This window comes from Diabrotica virgifera, chromosome 3, assembly GCF_917563875.1.
Source record: "Diabrotica virgifera virgifera chromosome 3, PGI_DIABVI_V3a".
NCBI classification, from domain to species: Eukaryota; Metazoa; Arthropoda; class Insecta; order Coleoptera; family Chrysomelidae; genus Diabrotica; species Diabrotica virgifera.
Window position 1 is genome coordinate 143,099,944 of NC_065445.1, and position 7,487 is coordinate 143,107,430.

Below are 7,487 nucleotides of genomic sequence, written 5' to 3' on the forward strand. Positions count from 1 at the left end.
ACTGAAAAATAATTGGGGTTTGCTTAATAAAAATTTTTTGTAGTGCAGGGCACAGATACAAGAGCACAAGATACAGGGCGTTGAAGAAAACAAAATTTTACACATTTTTTACGATTTTTCCGAAACTACTGGCAACTTTGTAATAAAATTTGGCGAGTTTTAAGAGATAGTTGTTGTGCATTTTTTGACATACAACTAAGAATTTTATATTTATCATTGGGGCGCATAGGGGTAATAGTCTGAACTTTTTAAAGAAAAAAGATAGTACGCCACTGACATATTTCAAATTAACACTCGTTTTTGAATTTCTCGTTCAATTTGTGACAAAAAATCTATCTTCCTATTTTTTCATACGACGAGCCATTTTTATTCAAAAAATAAAACATCTTACCCTTACAAAGTATTCGAACTTCTAGTAGTTTCTACATCTACATAAACTCGTCGTATTTACATCCATTATAAAAATTAATTCTAATACTTTGGAAGCGTTAAGATATTTTATTTTTTGCAGCAAAACCGCGCGTCGTATGAAAAAATTAGAAAATAGTTTTTTTTATCGCAAATTGAACGGGGAATCCAAAAATGATTGTTAATTTGAAATATGTCAGTGGCGTACTATCTTTTTTTCTTTGAAAAGTTCAGACCATTACCCCTATGCGCGCCAATGATGAATATCAAATCCTTAATTGTATGCCAAAACATGCACAATAACTACCTCTTAAAACCCGCCAAGTTTTATTACAATGTTGCCAGTACTTTCGGCAAAATCGTAAAAAATGTGTAATTTTTTTTTCTTCAACGCCCTGTATCTTGAAAATGGATGGCGTTACAAAAAATTTTTATTAAGCAAACCCCAATTATTTTTCAGTGTTTTACCTATTCTAGTGACGGTGTTACCTTTTTTGAAAAACATGTATAAAATTGTATCAAAAAACGAAAAAAAAACCCCGAAAAAATGCGGTTTTTTATTTTTAAAGGTACGTTTCACCAATTTTAAAAATTTAACTTTATTTTAATATTTATGTTTAATACCTTATGTTTAACACCTTAACTGCCGCATGGATGGACTGTGGATCACCCACGGATAAAGACCACAACACGGTACTTGCACGATTTTTAATTGTTGAACTCTTACGTTTTCTCGCCAGTTAGTAAAATGATTAAAGACTTTTTCCACCTACCTCTACCGAAAGTATACTTTTCCGGACCTGATTGTAGGGAGCAAAGTTGTACTTTTCCTCCCTAGGGAGGAAAAGTAAAAGTGACGTCATGGTTTTTCATTCACGAAATATAACTTATTTTCGCCCTGTACAATATCTATTTTCTATTAGGTAAGTATCTATACATTTTAACGTTTATTTATAAAACACCCTGTATTTTGCAAAATGGTAAAAAACAGTAAATTGTTATTTTTATTTAACAATGTTTACATTAATAATTTGACTTATATTTGACAGTTGACAGTTATATTGTACCTACTTGTTAGTTTTAGTTTTAATAAATTTTGTTGGTTAGTTACATAAATAAATTAAGTAAAAATGAAAAAATGACTTATTATTTGAGGAAGGTGGAAAAACCATATGTATAACATGGGAGTAAAGTGTCTTTTCCTCCCTTGTTATACAAATAGCTATTTTTTAACAACTTTGCTAAATTTTTATTTGTTTCAATAAAGTAAGAATTATGTTTAATTATTAGATTTTCGTTACCAATCTCTATCCTTCTTATAAAGTAATCACGCATGAAATTAGCCTACGGTAAGTACAGATATTTCAAGTAACAGTCAGAACAGGCAGTCTTAACTTGCAGTAAACCGGCAGTTTTATATTTTTTTTATAAGTAAGCATATATTATATTTTCTTTTTTTGGCGCCCCCGAGCATTTGAGTTTCAATTTTATATAACATTTATTAAGAATCCACACCCCTAGGTCTCTGAAGACTTAGAGCTACCGAGGTACATCAAAAAGTTAAGTAGCACCAAGTATATTTTTATATTTTGTTTAATTTGGCATTTAATGGCTTCCCATTGTGGCTTCCATTTATGAGACTGTTATACAAATGGCGCCCATTTGCTAGTGCTACAAAAATAGCGCCTATTCGTGGGACTGCTACAACACTGCTGCTTACCTATAGCGCTTTTCATTCACATGGACGCGTAATTTGTTTGATCACCTGGTAGTTAGAAAATTTCACCAAAAAATCCTGTCTTTTTTAGAATATTTATTTTTAATATTAAAAAATACCCTGTCAAAATAACAATTGCACCCCCCTGTCCGGAAAGAAAGTACATAGCTATGCATGTAGTTGTATATTTTATACTGGTTAATAGACCGGGCAGTATCGTCGCCCCCGCTAGCGAAATTATTCCGATTCGATTTTTTTGCACAAACTTACTCAGAAAGAGGTCCTTATAACATATCCACAGGGTGCCGGCCGGTGCCGTGGTCGAAAAATTGTTTAAACAATTTTTTTTAAACAAATTCACAAAAATAATTTTTTCATTTCGAACAATTTTTTTTTAAATAAATTGGCTTATTCTGAGCAAAAAAGGTCTCTTGTCATTTTTTTCTAAAATTAATTGTTGTCGAGTTATATGCGATTAAAAATTTGAAAAATGCGAAAATGTCCATTTTCAAGGCTTAATAACTCGAGTAAACATTATTATTATGAAATTCAAAAAGTGACCAAATCAAGTTTCAAACTCCTTCTTCAAGGTCCTGAAGAGATCTTTGTGATTATTTTATTACAAAGCTGTTATTTTTAATTATTAACAATTAGCGCTATAGTCCAGGATGTATCCGTCGCCCCCGTTAGTGAAATTATTCCGATTCCATTTTTTTGCAGAAACTTACTCAAAACGAGGTCCTTATAACATATCCACAGGGTGCCGGGCGGTGCCGTGGTCGAAAAATTGTTTAAACAATTTTTTTTTAAACAAATTCACAAAAATATTTTTTTTATTGCAAACGATATTTTTTAGATAATTTGGGTTGTTCTGAGCAAAAAAGGTCTCTTGTGATTTTTCTCTAAAATTGATTGTTGTCGAGTTATATGGCCATTTTCGCATTTTTAAAATTATAAATCGCGTATAATTCGACAACAATCAATTTTAGAAAAAAATCACAAGAGACATTTTTTGCTCAGAATATCCCAAATTATCTAAAAAAAATTTGTTTGAAGTGAAAAAATTATTTTTGTGAATTTGTTTAAAAAAATTGTTTAAACAATTTCTCGACGACGTCACCGCCCGGCACCCTGTGGATATGTTATAAGGACCTCGTTTTGAGTAAGTTTCTGCAAAAATATGGAATCGGAATAATTTCACTAACGGAGGGGGACGATACATCCTGGACTATATATAGCGCTAATTGTTAATAATTAAAAATAACAGCTTTCTAATAAAATAATGACAAAAATCTCTTCAGGAACTTAAAGAAGGGATTTTAACCTTGATTTGGTGACTTTTTGAATTTCATAATAATACTGTTTAATCGAGTTATTAAGCCTTGAAAATGGCCATTTTCGCATTTTTCAAATTTTTAATCGCATATAACTAGACACCAATCAATTTTAGAAAAAAATGACAAGAGACATTTTTTGCTCAGAATAAGCCAATTTATCTAAAAAATTTTTGTTCGAAATGAAAAAATTATTTTTGTGAATTTGTTTAAAAAAAAAATTGTTTAAACAACTTTTCGACCACGGCACCGCCCGGCACCCTGTGGATATGATATAAGGACCTCTTTTTGAGTAGGTTTGTGCAAAAAAATCGAATCGGAATAATTTCGCTAGCGGGGGCGACGATACTGCCCGGTCTATAAAGGTATGTACAGATTCAGATGCATACCCTGAAAATAAACCTGGCGCGCCCATGCAAGCTTGCAGAGTTAAAATCTCTCGCAAATCGCCTGGCCTGTTTATTTCCTTTATATAGGGTGTCCCAAAAGTAGCGGAACGGTCGAATATTTCTCGAAATAAACATGGTATCGAAAAACTGAAAAATACGTGTTCAATAATTTTCGAAAATCTATCGAGTGACAAAAAACACGACCCCCATTCCACCCCCTAGAGGTGGGGCGGGGGGTAACTTTGAAATCTTAAATGGAGACCCCAAGTTTTTATTTCAGATTTTGATTCCTTACGTAAAAGTAAATACCTTTTATTCGAGACATTTTTTTGAACTATGGATAGATGGCGCTACAATCGAAAAAAATCATTTACCCTGATGTCATAGGTAAATAATAGAAACGGTCTATAATCTCGAGAAATACATTTCCAAAGGAAAAACAAAAAAATACGTATTTAATATTTTTCAAAAACCTATCGAATGGCACCAAACACGGCCCCCACTCCTCAACCTGGAGGTGGGGTGGGGGATAACTCTAAAATCTTAAATAGCAATCCCATTTTTTGTTGCAGATTTGGATTCGTCATGAAAAATTAAGCAACATTTGTTCGAAACAATTTTTAGAATTATTAATAGATGGCGCTAATAAATAGTCATTTTCCAATTATAGCGCCATGTATCAACAATTCTAAACAATGTTGCTCAATTTTTCATGATTAATCCAAATCTGCAATAAAAAATATAGGTTGCCATTTAACATTTTAATGTTAACCCCCACCCCACTTATAGGGGGTGGGGTAGAGGCTCATTTTTGGTGTTATTCCATAGGTTTTTGAAAAATATTAAAAACATGTTTTTTGGTTTGTTTATTTGAAAGTGTATTTCTCGAGATATTAGAGCGTTTTATAATTTACCCATGGTATTACAATAAATTGTTTTTTCCTATTACAGCGCCATCTATCCACAATTCTAAAAATGTCTCAAATAAAAGTTGCTTACTTTTACATAAGGAATCAAAATCTGCAATAAAAACTGGCGGTTTCTATTTAACATTTTGAAGTTACCCCCCACTCCACCTCCAGGGGGTGGAGTTGGGGGATTGCGTTGGTGTCATTGGATAGATTTTTAAAATTTATTGAAAACGTGTTTTTCAGTTTTTCGCTCCGATGTTTAGTTCGCGAAATATTCGACCGTTCCGCTACTTTTGGGACCCGCTGTATATGAATATTTAAATTTACTATAAAGTCACATCAATGATATTTTTTGTAATAACAATTTTTACCCTTTTTTAACTTTGGGGGGTATTTTTGGCGAACATTACCGCTACCCTCCAGCCAAACCGGCATTTTTGTATTAGGCTATCATGGAAGAGTCGTCACCTGAAAAATTTTCAGATTGCCTAAAATACCTACTCAAAAATGTCTAACACCTCTCGGACCAATATGTCAGGAAGCGCTCCTAGAGCAAAACATTGGTATGAACATTAACGGAGAGTTAATTACCAATATACGATACGCTGATGACACGCTAATAGTAACAGATATCCTAGAAAATTTACAGTATTTGCTGGAAAACATAAACACTCATACCAACAAGTATGGTCTAAAACTGAACATCAAAAAGACTAAATCTATGATTGTAACAAAGAAGCTATAAACTAATGTGAATTTAACCATAAATAATAAGCAAGTTGAAAGAGTTACGTCCTATAAATATTTAAGGGTTTGGTTCACTAATACTGATGACCAGACAAGAGAAATTAAGAGGCGAATAAAAATAGCGAGACAATAATGTATCAAAATGAAAAAGTTCCTATGCAGCCAGAACATAAATCTAAACTTAAGAACGAGAATGTTAAGATGCTATGTTTTCTCCGTTCTGCTGTACGGCATGGAAGCTTGGACACTGAAAAAGATGAACATCAAAAACATTGAGGCATTCGAGATGTGGTGTTACAGGAGAATGTGGAAAATACCATGGCCAGAGAGAGTAACAAATCAAGATGTTTTGCTGAAGATGGGGAAGGTATGCGAAGTCATAAAAACCATACAAATGAGAAAACTGGAATATCTAGGCCACATAATGAGAGGGGAAAAGTACTTACTGCTAAGACTCATAATCCAAGGAAAAATCTCGGGAAAGAGAAATGTCGGACGTAGGAGGATTTCATGGTGGCGAAATTGAAGGGAGTGGTACGGGTGCAGTTCAATACAATTGTTCAGAGCTGCAGCCAACAAAGTTACAATTGCTGGAATGGTAGCCAACCTCCGATAGGAGACGGTACTGCAAGAAGAAGAACTTACCAGGGAAGGCGAAACAAATATATTTATATAAAATAGCCAAACAGAGAGCAAAGAAAGCAAAAGATTTTTAATCAAATTAGATGTATCCGAAATGAAAATAATAAAATACTAATTCACGAAAGGGATGTCAAAAAGAGATGGAGAAAGTACTTAGAAGTGTTTTAAATGAAGAATTTGACAGAAAACCAGTTGAGTTAACGGAGACAGTAGCTGCAATGGTCACCAAAATGACAAATGAGGAAGTGGTTCAAGTACTTACAAAGAAGGTGATATTCCTGGGGAAGTGTGGAGAGCATTAGGAGACACGGGAGCAAGTTGGCTAACAGGTTTATTCAATAGAATTATAGAAGTTGGACAAATGTCAGACGAGTGGAGAAGCAGTATATTAGTACTTGCTTAGAAATACAAGGGAGACATTACAACAATGCACAAACTACAGGGCCATAAAACTACTTATAGTAGGGGAGCCAAAGCGGGGATTTTTGTAGTTACTCGAGCGCGTCAGAAAATCACATGTAGAGAAACCTTATACACAACAAGGTAAGTTAAGTACATGAAAAACAGTGTATATTTAAAAAATCTGACGATTTGAGCAGAGCGCAAGGAAAGCTTTCACAAAAAAACGAATATTTCGAGAAATGAACATCAGATTGAAAAACTGAAAAATACGTGTTCAACATTTTTCAAACATCTGTCGAATGATACCAAACACGACCCCCCATTATTTCTTCTTCTTTTGGTGCCTATTCGTTTTGAATATTGGCGATCACTCTGGCTATAGTTATTTTATTAACTGATGATTTAAATAGATTTTGTTGTTGTGGGAAACCATTTCAGCAGGTTCTTTAAACATGATATTCTTCTTCTCCCAATTCCTCGCTTTCCGAATACTTTGCATTGAAGGATTATTTTCAATAATCTGTATTTAGTGCCATTTCTTATTATGTGTCCGAGATATTCTAACTTTCTCCTTTTAATCGTATACACCACTTCCCTTTCCTTCCCCATTCTTCGTAGTACAGTCTCGTTGGTTATCTCGTCCGTCCATGATATCCTTAGGATTCGCCTGTATACCACATCTCCCCATTACTATAAAATCTTAAATAAGAGCCCCCATTTTTTATTGCGGATTTGGATTAGGCAAAAATAAGTAACTTTTATTCGAGACATTTTTTCGAATTATGGATAGATGGCGCTATAATTGGAAAAAACGATTTTTGGAAATGGAAAATCCCCACTAAAATGAAAAACTTAACTTTTTTGGTTTTAGGACCTAATCTTCACAACCCAACAGATCGCCATGATACTTGAGTAACTGAAAATTTAGCATCCTTGC